The 12,986-nt window shown below is 39.5% G+C and overlaps 1 long non-coding RNA gene across 1 annotated transcript in view; it reads left to right on the top strand.

Moving 5' to 3' along the window:
* The window catches only part of LOC309605767, a 124,280-nt gene that overhangs the window by 1,479 nt on the left and 109,815 nt on the right, over positions 1-12,986 (top strand). The gene's annotated exons all lie outside the window — the stretch shown is intronic.

Below are 12,986 nucleotides of genomic sequence, written 5' to 3'. Positions count from 1 at the left end.
GTTCTCTTTTTCAGCTCAGTAGAACAACAATTCATCCAGCAGCTTCTATCTGCCAGGTAGGATATTAGGCACTATAGGGGACAGAAAGAAATTGAACAGGGTTTCTACTTTCAAAAAGTTTACATTCTGGTGCATTGAATTTTCCTTTCTAAAGGAAAACCTTTAAATTTTATCTCAAAGCAATTTTTAGGAGCTTGTGCCGTCTCAAGGAATTCCGAATAGCAACAGGAGGAAGATAGCAGGATTTCTATTCACCCGGGACAGATTTCTCACGGCTCCTAGCTAAACGAGGCATGGGTTGCATTCAGGAACTGTACTACAGAGTGGGCTCTGCCCAAGTTTGAAATACTAGAAGAGATGCCTACCTGCTACCTGCAATTGCAACAAAAGTATTGTGTTGGGTATTGCATGGTATTAATGATCATTTCCATTCTTGTTCTTCCAGATTCCAGGCAAAAGTCTTAATTTAAAAGACTCTAGTTATCTTAATTTGGAAAAGACTAAAGGAAGATGTTGCAGCTGTCTTCAAGTACTTAAGAGCTTTCCTACGTTGCTGCATAACCAGGACCAATGGACAGAAGTTACAGGCTGATTTTAGCTCAGATAAGAAAGAATTTATGAGTTGCCTCAGGCAATAATGAGCTCCCCAGCATTGGAAGTATACAAGCAGATGGATGGCCATCTGCTAGGATTGCCGTAGAAGGTATTCCAACATTGGATTAGGAGGTTGAATGAGCTACCTTCCATCTCTAAATTCTTGGGTTCTTAGTCTGTCTCCTTGGCCAAAGGCTAAAAGGAAATTTCAATCTTTGAAGACATGTAATACTTATTGTTGAAAGTAAAAACATGCTGCATGTATTTGGGCCTTTCTCTTCAGATGCATGGACACTTTTCTTTAAATGCAGTGAAGACACTTAATACTAGAAAATGCAGTAATTACTTAAATGCTCTCTTGACAAAAGTGATATTATTGACACACTCAAGTGTTACTAGGTAAACAGCACTAACAACCTTGTTCAAAAAAGGGAATCTATTTACATGAAAGGAAGATAGTTCCAAAATAAGGCCAATCTGAATAGATGAACGTCGTGCTTGTTTTTTAAATGACTTCTTATAACACACGCACATGCATACAGATGCAGGAATGGAAACAGTGAGTGGAGTAAAAGGAAAAAGTATCTCAATATATCTACTGCTTTTAAGGCTCCGAATCAGACTGTAGCTCCTGCTAGCGGAAGGATGGTTTTCTTCATGCATTTTCAAGCACTTGGGTTAAGCTTGGCACACACAATAATACCTTGTTCTTCAGCATACAAATTGACCCCAAGTCACCCTTCCCCCAGTCTGGTGGATGCACTGCTTTTCAAATGCTAATTAATTAGGCGCACTGTAGAGGTGATTATGATTGACATAAAAATTTGGTGAGGAAAGAGGAATAAAGTAAATTGAAAAATAAAAAACCACCACAACAAGAAGGAACAAGTAGATCCAAGCAAAATTGCCTACACAGAAAGACATTTAATAACCGAAACAGGAAGCAAGTCTTCCCTGTCCCAATTCCCAAGTACAAGATTTTTACTTTTCCATAGTGCTCTAGGGATCTGGTTTATGGAGTAGTTGCATAAAGCGGTAGTTGGGGGCAGGCGTGAGAGAGGTTATTAAAGAATAGAAGTTACTGCTCAGGATGTGTTTTCAATCTTCAGCTGGGTTTGGTGAACAGTTGCTTAGTGGCTACTACTAGGCACCAGGCCCTGTCCCAGAGGCGGGGGACACACATGGTCCCTGCCTTCCAGGAGCTCCCTCACGCCTGTGAGGTCCAGAGAGTCAACCCCATTGATTCCACTCCTCTTCGCAACATTGCTGCCCCTGCACCTTCCTCATTGAAAGCAAAAGAAATCTGAATGCAGGAGTAAATATGTTTGGATACATTTCTTACAGGTAAACCTATGCAAACGGATAGTAAGAGTTCTCAGGATAAATACCCTTCAGTTCTGTCATCAGGTAGGTGCCTAGCCCATCTCATGACAATTAACGTTTGTACAGCACTTCCCAGTTTACAAAGTGTTTTCACGGCCACCATCACATGGGTTCCTCATCTCAGCCCTTGTGACGCTGTTGTGTTATCTTCATTTCAAAGTTAGGAAAGTAACCTGTTTAGTAGTAAATCATGAGTCCCCAAGTTGTATTTTCTGATTTTAAACCAGAAAATTCCCCTTCTGTTATGGTTATATTTTAACTCTGCCCTCCTCATGTAATACATATAGAACCTGTGGCATAGAGAGTGTAACTGGCAAAGCTATGCCACTTCTTGGTTAAGGGAGCTACAGTCCAAACTCCTGCTCCTTAAAGTTCCAGGCTTTCTCCTTGTTAACCGAGCCAAGCCACCAATTTTGCCTTGGGCCAAATGAAAAGATCAAAATGTTCTTTGTGGAATGAAAAACGAGGTGAAACCAAAATAGCTGGAAAATTCAACCTATCACTTGAAATAAGAGCAAAAGTTAAATCTTACTCTTAAATCAATCTTACTTTTAAAGTAAGTTCCCAGTGTATTTTATTTCTCTCTCTTATTTTGTGCCTTGTTTTACATATATCTCCCCCAGGGGCAGGGTCTAATGTTTATTAATTTAATATAACATATTTGGAAAACACCCCCTAGGATGATATGCATTGTCCACTATACCTTTTTTTTTTTTTTTTTTGGTCATTAGGGCTAAAACTAAACTCACATGCACTCTAGGTTCTTAATCCAGACAGAACTATGCTATTCTTTGTGTTTTACTGACCATATGGTTGACAGTTAATAAATGTTAGATAATAAAAATAGAAACAGTGCTTCAAAGTAACAATATCTGAACATCTCATTAAGCACCAAGTAAGGTAAACAAGCTGCCATCACACATCTGGATCTGCGTACATCCCTAGGCTGTTACAAAAGACACACACCAGTTGGTCTCCCACCGGACGTGCTAGACAGCATTTTTCACTCACTGCCAAGGAGAGAGAAAGAAAAACCAGCCTCTTTTGTTCAGCTCTCTTCCCTAATTATAACTTGGATCCAAATAAAGAAAATACAGCACACATAATCAGAAATAATTGAGAAGTAAATGAAAAGCAACAGAGTAGAGGGTTTAATCACATTATCAGTAGCAGGGTCAGAGGAAATGGACAGATGGGAGCGTCAAATTATCTACAGAGGCGTGAAACGGAGAAAAAGATTCAAAACCAGAGGAGATGACTCAAGAAATTAAGCTTGGTTTCCATGTTAATTCATGGAAAACTGTTTGGGGGCTGAAGGAAGGAAGAAGCAATGATAACTCCAGCAGGGAAAGTGCTCATTAATATCCTAGCAAAACAATAACCTCCGATAATAGGAAATATTATGATGTCTCCAGAGAACAGAGAGAAATTCAGATTTACTCTCCCATCCATGGAGTTCAGTTTAATAGAGTATATTCAACACAGCTGAAATAAATATCAACAAGGTTAAAACATTGATTAGGGGCAATACTTCACACTCCTGACATCTGGAAACAAACAAACCACTTTAAGAAGCAGGCGAGGACACTACTACATATAAAATAGACAACTAATAAGGTCCTACTGTATAGTACAGGGAACTCTACTCAATAGTCTGTAATGACCTGTATAAGAAAAGAATCTAAAAAAAGAGTGGAGATATATATATATATATATATATATATATATATATATATATATATATATATATATATATGTATAACTGATTCGCTTTGCTGTACACCTGAAACTAACACAACCTTGTAAATCAACATACTCCAATAAAATTTTAAAAAAGAAAGAAATCTTAAAAAAAAAAGCAGGCAGGGAGATTTAGGTTCTTTTATTCCTCTGGAAGTAACACTGGCTGCTGTTCCAGTTACCCAGCAGGGGGGAATGAGGTAGGGGGTGGGGAGTAGGAAGCAGAGGGAATGAGAGGTGGGAGTCGACGCTCCCTTGGTGCAAAGCTCTTGAAGGCAGCTACTACTGGGTTTATTACAGTATTTTATGAAGCAATACAGGAGATTACCCAGACATCTTCAGCTAACACCAGGATTGCACTAGACACGTAATACGACAAACGGCTTGTAAAAGGTTACCAAATATTCTGGATGATGGAACCTGCATAAATTGTCTCCTGTCTAGGATTTGGTGCCCCATCATTTCGGAGCACTTGTCTAACCTTCGCCAAAACAAGGATAAGAAGGCTGAGGTTAGGACAAGAATCTAGGAAACAACTCCTTGTTGCTTTCACACACTTTACCAACTATCTTTCTGTGTATGTCTTTTAATTACCAAAGAGCGTTGGGATAGTAGGAAGGTTTGGGTCAGCTGCCTTATGCTAAATAAGACTACTGTCAACCCTCTTAGTGTTATTGGATCTTTGGGGGAGAATTTAATGCAAGCTCCCCGGCATCTTGCCTGGTCACCATACCGCTGTCGAGATCCCAAAGCACCTCGGGTCCCTTGCCACATTGTGCAGGTGCCTCGTGAAGGGAAAAACAAAACTGTTGTCAAATTGACCTCATTGACAGTAAACGCATCAGTAGAGCCTATCAAGATTCTTAAAAAACAAAACCAACAAAAAACCATCTTCACAGCTTGTTCCCATAATGTCATTGTCCTGTGTTCCTCAACTTGGTGCTCTAGACTTTTGGGGCTATTGGACCGCCAAATCATTAAGGGTAGTAATTGGGCCCTTACTAGGTACTCGGTGCTGTTGAAAGAGCAGGCGATAACAAAAAACTAAGTGTTAACCACTTAGAGAGTACCCACTCTGCGCTTTACATGCACTGTTTCATTTCCTCAGTGCAACCCTGTGAGGCAGGTACTATTATTTTCCCCATTTTGCAGATGATGAAATTGAGCCTTAGTGAAGTTAACTAACTTGCCCAATGTCATGCAAGTTAGTAAGTGGCAAAGCCAAGACTGTCTGATGTCCAAAGTCCGTGTTCTGTATCCACCATGCCACATACACCAGTTAGAGGTCCAAAAACATGGAATGAGTTACTGTGTGAGAGAGTAAGTTCCCCATGACAGGAGATATTTAAGCATCTCCAGTGTAAGTAGAGGATGGATGAAAGCATTGAATCCCTCGGTGTGGGGACAGAGTAGGTGATCTCCGAGGTACTTTTTTCTTCCATTTTTTTTTTTTTTTAAACATCTTTATTGAAGTATAATTGCCTTACAATGGTGTGTTAGCTTCTGCTTTATAACAAAGTTAATCAGTTATACATATACAATATGTTCCCATATCTCCTCCCTCTTGCGTCTCCCTTCCACCCTCCCTATCCCACCCCTCTAGGTGGTCACAAAGCACCGAGCTGATCTCCCTGTGCTATGTGGCTGCTTCCCACTAGCTATCTATTTTACATTTGGTAGTGTATATATGTCCATGACACTCTCTCACACTGTCACATCTCACCCCACCCCCTCCCCATATCCTCAAGTTCATTCTCTAGTAGGTCTGTGTCTTTATTCCCGTCTTGCCACTAGGTTCTTCATGGCCTTTTTTTTTTTTTTTTTTTCCTTAGATTCCGTATATATGTGTTAGCATACTGTATTTGTTTTTCTCTTTCTGACTTACTTCACTCTGTATGACAGACTCTAACTCCATCCACCTCATTACAAATACCTCCATTTCATTTCTTTTTATGGCTGAGTAACATTCCATTGTATATATGTGCCACATCTTCTTTATCCATTCATCTGTCGATGGACATTTAGGTTGCTTCCATGTCCTGGCTATTGTAAATAGAGCTGCAATGAACATTTTGGTACATGACTCTTTTTGAACTTCCATTTTTTAAAAGGTATAATTCACATGCCATAAAATTCACCCTTTTAAAGTGTACAATTCAATGGTTTTTAGTATATTTGCATTGTTGTGTAACTATCACCACTATCTAATCCCAGAACATTTTCATCACAAAAAATTCTAGAATATTTTAACCACTCCATACCCTTAGCAATGTCTCTCCTCTCCCCAGCCTCTGACAACCAGTAATCTACTTTCGGTGTCTGTGGACTTACTTATTCTAGACATTTCATATAAATGAATCATACAATATATGGTCCTTTGTAACTGGTTTCTTCACTTAGTGTAATGTTTTCAAGTCCATCATGTTGTAGATATGTCAGTACTTCATTTCTTTTTGTGGCTAAAGAACATTCCATTGTATTGATATGCACATTTTGTTTATCCATTCATCAGTTGGCGGACTCAGTACTTTCAACTCTTAAAATTTATGAACACAAGGCTCCTGTCCTTAATCCAGCTGGGACAACTAACATGTATGACTCAACTCAATTCAGCTCCGGGACTGTATTTGCAGCTTCTTGGTGGACATTCCCAAGTTGATATACTGTTGCCTAAAACTCAACATGGCCAAGTTAAACTAATTCTCCCCTCAAAGTCTATCTCTCCTCCACGATTCCCGACTTCTGTTAAGGGCAATACCAATCTCTTAGGTCCACGAAACCGTCTTTTTCTAAGTGTTTTTTTTTTTTCTTTTTTACTTTTTACATTTTTTATTTTATTTTATTTTTTGGCCGCACTGCACGGCATGTGGGATCTTAGTTCCCCGACCAGCGATTCCCCGGCAGTGGAAGTCTTCACCGCTAGACTGCCAGGGAAGTCCCTTTTTTCTTTTCCTTAAAATTGAGGCATAGTTGATTTACAATATCGTGTTAGTTTCAGGTGTATAGCACAGTGATTCAGCCAGATTCTTTTCCCTTATAGGTTATTACAAAATATTTAGTTCACTGTGCTATATAGTAGGTCCTTGTTGGTTATCTATTTTATGTATAGTAGTGTGTATAGGTTAGTCCCAACCTCCTAATTTATTCCTCCCCCTTTCCCTTTTGGTGACCATAAGTTTGCAAAACTGTTTTTTTTTTTTTAAAGCTCCTCCCTCTCCTATATGTTGCATATTAACGTACATGCCAACATCTGTAAATTCTATCTTAACTCTACCATTTTCCCCCCATTCTGTCACTTAACCAAATTGGAGCTTCCTGTTGGATATTACAGCAGCTTCCACTAATCTCTCTGCCTCCAAACACTCCCATTTCTACTCTACACAACTCAGTGTAACTCAGTTGCTGAATTCATCTTTTTTATGTTCAGCTACGTCCAAACCACTCCCAGGGTCAAACACCTTAAATGACATGCAAAGTTCTGGCCCTTAGTCCAGTGTAAGTAACTGCAGTTTAGTAAGGGAGAAAGGTAGAAAAGTGATATTCATGTATTTGTCTTCGCTATTTGATTGTAAACACTTTTAGAAACAGTGGGGTGTCCTTTCCACAGTGGAGTGATAAAGACAGGCTTTGGTGGAAGACAGACCTTGCCTTGAATTCTGGCTATTCCACTGGGAACATCATAATCACCACTAGCTTCAGTTGCCTCATCTATTAAAAAAGGGGAGAACCACTTAGCTCTCGGGGTGCTTGTGAAGATTAGGGGTAGCGTACAGAAAGAGTGCAGCACCTAACCCCATAGTTCGTACTAATAAACTGTAGCTACTCCTTTCACACTCATGGTGGAGCCCTCCCAAAATATGGCACCCTGCAGTGTACAGAGCGGGCCCTGGAGCAGGGTACAAGGGAAAACCATGACTGCAGGAAGGGTTAGGCCAAGGGAACAGTAACTAGTGATTGCAGGAAATGACAAGGGTGAGCTGGAGAAGAGGATACAGTTAGACAGAGAGGAGGACCAGGTGCATTTCAGATGATGGACGTAGAAGCAAAGGTTGAGGCAGGACCTGGATGCCAGGTGAGGAAGACGGGGAGGAGGCTAAACCCTCCTGGAGAAGCAGGTTCATGGCAGGCAGCAGAGGGAAATAAGGCTGGCTGGCTAAATCATGAACATCTCTGACACTAAGCAGAGTTTAATCTCGGTACAGCAGTAACCGTAAAGTCATCGCAGGCTCTCGGGCAGGCAAATGCTGCGATGAGTGTAGTGTTTTCAGAAAACCGGATGGATAGCCGCGTGCGTGACAGATGGGAGAGCACGGGAGGGAATTCTTGTGGGGTTTTAGACATCCACCCGTGTGGCAAAATGACCTGGCTACAGCGGGAACAGAGCAAGGGCTAAATCAAAAAGACATTTTGAATGAACAAAAAAAAAAATCACAGGCCCTAGGAACAGGTACTGTAAATGAGCTTGATCCCTAACCTCCCTTCCCTAAGGCCTATGTTTTATTTTTTCCCATTTCAGACCCTCTGCTCCTCCAAGTCTTTGTTTTCTGAAACAAAGGTGGGTATCAGTTGACCAATTAATCAATCAACTCTTTAGTCGCTGCTGCCAAGCTATTCTGGCCCAAGGCAGAAAGATTCCTGCTCAGAACTTCTCTGAAGAGAGAGGAAGAAGGAAGTTGGAAATGTAAGTTAATCCATCATAACTCGTGTCTGAAGACCCAGAACCTTCCCCCTACACTCCTCCTAGAAGGCAGATACCCGTCCCCCTCCCCTCCCCGAAGCAAACATTAGGCTTTATAGGTACTGCAGCTAAATGTCACTGACTGCTGTAGCAGGTTAGAATGTATCCCAAAGAGCACAATTTCTAAAAGAAAAAAAAAGTGACAGTCAAGAATATTTGAGTCTTTTACTTTCAGTAGGTGGCATGGCATAGGAACGGTTTTGTCCTTGAGCTGTTAGTTTATAAATATTGGATTGCATGAAAGCTTCCACGTTCTCTGGGACTTCTTCTTGTGGCTGGACCCGTTTTTTTTTTTTTTAAACAACAGCTCCTGTTTATTTATTTATTTTTATTTTATTTATTTATTTATTTTATGTATGGCTGTGTTGGGTCTTCGTTTCTGTGCGAGGGCCCTCCCCAGTTGCGGCAAGTGGGGGCCACTCCTCATCGCGGTGCGCGGGCCTCTCACTATCGCGGCCCCTCCCGTTGCGGAGCACAGGCTCCAGACGCGCAGGCTCAGCAATTGTGGCTCACGGGCCCAGTCGCTCCGCGGCATGTGGGATCCTCCCAGACCAGGGCCCGAACCCGTGTCCCCCGCATTGGCAGGCAGATTCCCAACCACTGCGCCACCAGGGAAGCCCTGGACCCGTTTTTTTGATAGTGCATTTGCTTGCTAAATAATCGATCCAGCTAGCTCATGTTGTGGGCACTCAATCACTGTAAATTCTCTAAGTTTCATAAACCTTTCAGAATAGGCCATCACTTGGGACATAAGCTGGGATGGAGATAAGATCTGTCAGCCTCCCCTCAGCCGATGCTCAGAAAGTCTCCTCTGAACCAGGAATGTCAGATATTCTTCCAGAAAAACCCCCGAGTTTCTCATAAAGTGGCAGCGACATCAGGACAAAATAAAAATGCAAATAACATTTCATCAGACTATAGGTGATACTGAACTAGAGGAAGCTATCAAAATAAGAAGATAAATATTCCAAAGAATAGGAGAAAAAGAAACGTCCTTCAGTGAGTGATGATACTAAAATTATACTCTTATTTGGAGCAACATACAAGGTGGGGAAAGGATAGAGCCTCCCTGAGACTAGCCAGCAAGCAAGAGGTAAGCTGCCTCTATGTTCCTGTGTAATCCATTTCACAGACTTGCTCAGTGTAAGATGAGAAAACAGAGGCTCAGATAAGGTAAGGACTTATTCTAGGTTAGACAACCTGCTAATAGAACAGAGTGGAAGGAACTCAAACATGGTGTGGTCCTGCTTCCCTGGCCCTATGTATGGTCCTCTCCCTATAGATAGGAGGGAAGGCAGAGAGAAATCCAGAAACCCTGCCACACACTGGACTTCAGGCCATGATGTCTGGGTTTGGGTTCTCCAGAAAAGGTCGTCTTAAAGTACTATCATGATTTGAATATGAAAATCACTCATGTTCTTTAGTGCTGTAGACGTGGTGATCAGTGCATTTTTAGGAAAACACAAACTCTCATTAAAATTACCACAATATAACTCATTCTCCCATTAATTAAAAAGAATGAAAGCAGTCATATATTTTAAGAGAATAAAGATGTTTCAAAACTGCCAAGATCTAGCTTTAAATGGAAGATAAACCCAAGTAGTAGTAGCACATTGCATTATAGAAGGGGGCAAGATGAAAAACCACTAATTCCACATGATTACTGAAATTTCTGGAACATCCACTACCACCACACTCCACCCCCTTATAACAGTAGCATCAAAACAGCACAATACACAGGTTTTCAATATACAGGTTTCTCTAAAACTGCACAGGTTTTTTGTCTTCCTTCCTTCCTTTTCTTCCTTCCTTCCTTCCTTCCCTCCCTCCCTCCCTTCTTTCTTTCCATTTAGAAGAACAATTAGGTTAAACAAGTATATTATTATAGAGGTCAGCAACCAATTCTTTAAAAATGAACATACACACACATCACACACCCTAAGAACCTAGGGTTTAGACACACAAAACCATTATAAAACATGAAATATGGCTGTATTGGTAAGAGATATTTTACATATTCTAAATTTATTAATCATTTTTCACCTTTCCTGCTTTAAGTACTCAAATCCTACAATGAAAAAAAAACTTTGGAGAGACACCAGTTACATATTTGATGATTTCTCACTTACCAATTCTTCCAACAACTGTTAGGATAAGTATTATTTACCCCGATTTACAGATTAGAAAATGGAAACTGAGAGAGTAATCTGCTCAAGGTTGCACAGCAAGTAAGGAGAAGAGGTGGAATTGAACCCAGATCATCTAAGTCCAGGCCCTTTTCACTACATCAACAATTCTGCACGTGTGGTCTGCAAGCCTCCGGGGGTCTCCAAGCCCCTTTCATAGTGTCCAGGGAGTCAAAACTATTTTCACTACTAAGCGTCCAGGGAGTAAAACTATTAAACTACTAAAACACCATTTGCCTTTTCACTATGTTAACATTTGCACTAATGGTGCAAAAAAGCAATGGAGGGTAAAGCTGCTGGCATCTTAGCCTAAATCAAGGTAATGACACTAAAGTTCACTAAGAGTCACTGCTTTCTTCACTGCCACTCACTTGCAGTACAAACACTGCCAGTTTCACTTCAGAATGCACTTGATGAAGCAGTAAAAATTAAAAATTTTATTAAATCTCAACCCTTGAGTACACATCTTTTAACAACTCTGTGACAAAATGGGAAATATGCATAAAGCACCTCTGCCACATACAAAAGTACCACAGTTGTGTCTGAAGGAAAAGTACTTGTGCAATTGCTGGAGTTGGGTGCTAAACTAGCCACTTTTTTTTCCCCCCAAATGGAGGATTATCTGAACTTGAAAGAATGACTGGTAAGGCAATGCTATTCAGATTTGTGTATTTGGCAGATATTTTCTCAAAAATGAAAAAAGTGAGCCTGTATTTGAAGGAAAACAACTGTATTTGTTGCCAATGATAAAATGTGAGCCTTTAAGCAAAAATTAAAAGCTTTGGAAATTTGTATATACCACCATGAGACTTTTCTGATGAGATTGGCTGTTGATATTAACCAATGTGATTTTTTTGATATGATATAAAGAAATGTGTTAACATTTGAAGACCTGAATAATTCAGTAAACCAATATTTTCCCAATGATCAATACAGGGTATTACAAAATCATGCATGGGATGGGAAAAATATTCCATTCTTTACACATTTAAAGTATTAAATGGATTGATGCATTTGACTGTGACAAAGTATAAAAATTTCATTGATATGGCTTCAGATTCCACACTCACTGCAGCTATGTTTTTAAAAAGTTACCACTTATCAAATTTCAGTGTAGTATCAAAAAGAATATCTAAAATTATCTGAAAAAGCTATTATTTTCCCTTTTATAAATATATGTCTGTGTGAGGCTAGATTTTCCTCATCTATTTCAACCAAAACAATGTATCATACCAGACTGCACACAGAAGTAGATATTAGGATTGTTATCTTCTATTATGCCAGGTCTTAGAGATTTGAAACTATGAAACACTCTTCTAAATACTTTTATTGTGGAAAATATAGGAATTTTTCATAAAAACCTGTAATGGGTTTACCATTATTTTTAAATGAATTAATGTTCTTATTACTTTTCTCATCTCATAAATTTTCATTTTAATTTCTAATAAAGTAAATATCGATAGCTATAATAATCCACATGAACTTAAGTTCCTCCATAAGGTCAATAATTTTTAAGAGTATAAAGTGGTCCTGAGATCAAAAAGACTGAGAACTGCCACATTATATCATGCTAACTGCCTTTAATATTTAAAATAATAAGACAGCAGAAAAAATTTCTCTGTATAGACATTTCTCCAAAATTTTTTAAAAGATCACCAAGATGTACCGTAATTATTGTTACTGATCAGAAAGTGTTCAGGCAGCCCCAACCCTGTGGTCACACCTGCAAAGAAAGGGATCCTCTGAAATCAAATGCTGTAAAGGAAGCCTTAACTTACGGGTTCAACAGCACCCTAATCAAATGAAGGGAAAAGACTAGAATAGAGAGCTCTACCTACCTTAAATGATTTCAAACCAAGGCCTCAGCTGATGCTCAGGGAATGATGATGTCTCGCTAGTAATAATAGGGGGAAAAACAAAATATTCCCTTGAAGTGTTTTCAATCAGTCACAAGAATTATACTTGACATTACAGAAAAAAAAGGAAAACACCTACATCTAGCTATTTATCTGTAATGTTTTATGACATTTGTCATAATAGGAAGATACCAAGTTCAACTGAAAAGCAAATTTTTCATCAGTATAGATCCTCTTATCTTTCAAGTTGGTATTAAAACTTTGGTGAACCAGTCATTTGGCTTAAAGAGGATGGCAAAAAGTGGAAGTAATTGCTCACATGCAAAGACAGGGTTTGACCTTCTCCATTCCTGTAAAAAGATGGCTGTCTAGGAGCAAATGGGAATAGTATGGGTATTTATTTCTTCTATCAGTTATGTTTATAAACAGAGCTAAGAGTACAGACAGGTTAATTTCTGCAAAGTACATTTGACAATTTTTTTTAAGGTT

The sequence above is a fragment of the Balaenoptera borealis genome, assembly GCF_965194805.1.
Source record: "Balaenoptera borealis genome assembly, chromosome: 11".
NCBI classification, from domain to species: domain Eukaryota; kingdom Metazoa; phylum Chordata; class Mammalia; order Artiodactyla; family Balaenopteridae; genus Balaenoptera; species Balaenoptera borealis.
Note: the sequence above shows the minus strand (reverse complement) of the source record. Positions and strands in the feature narration are given on the sequence as shown.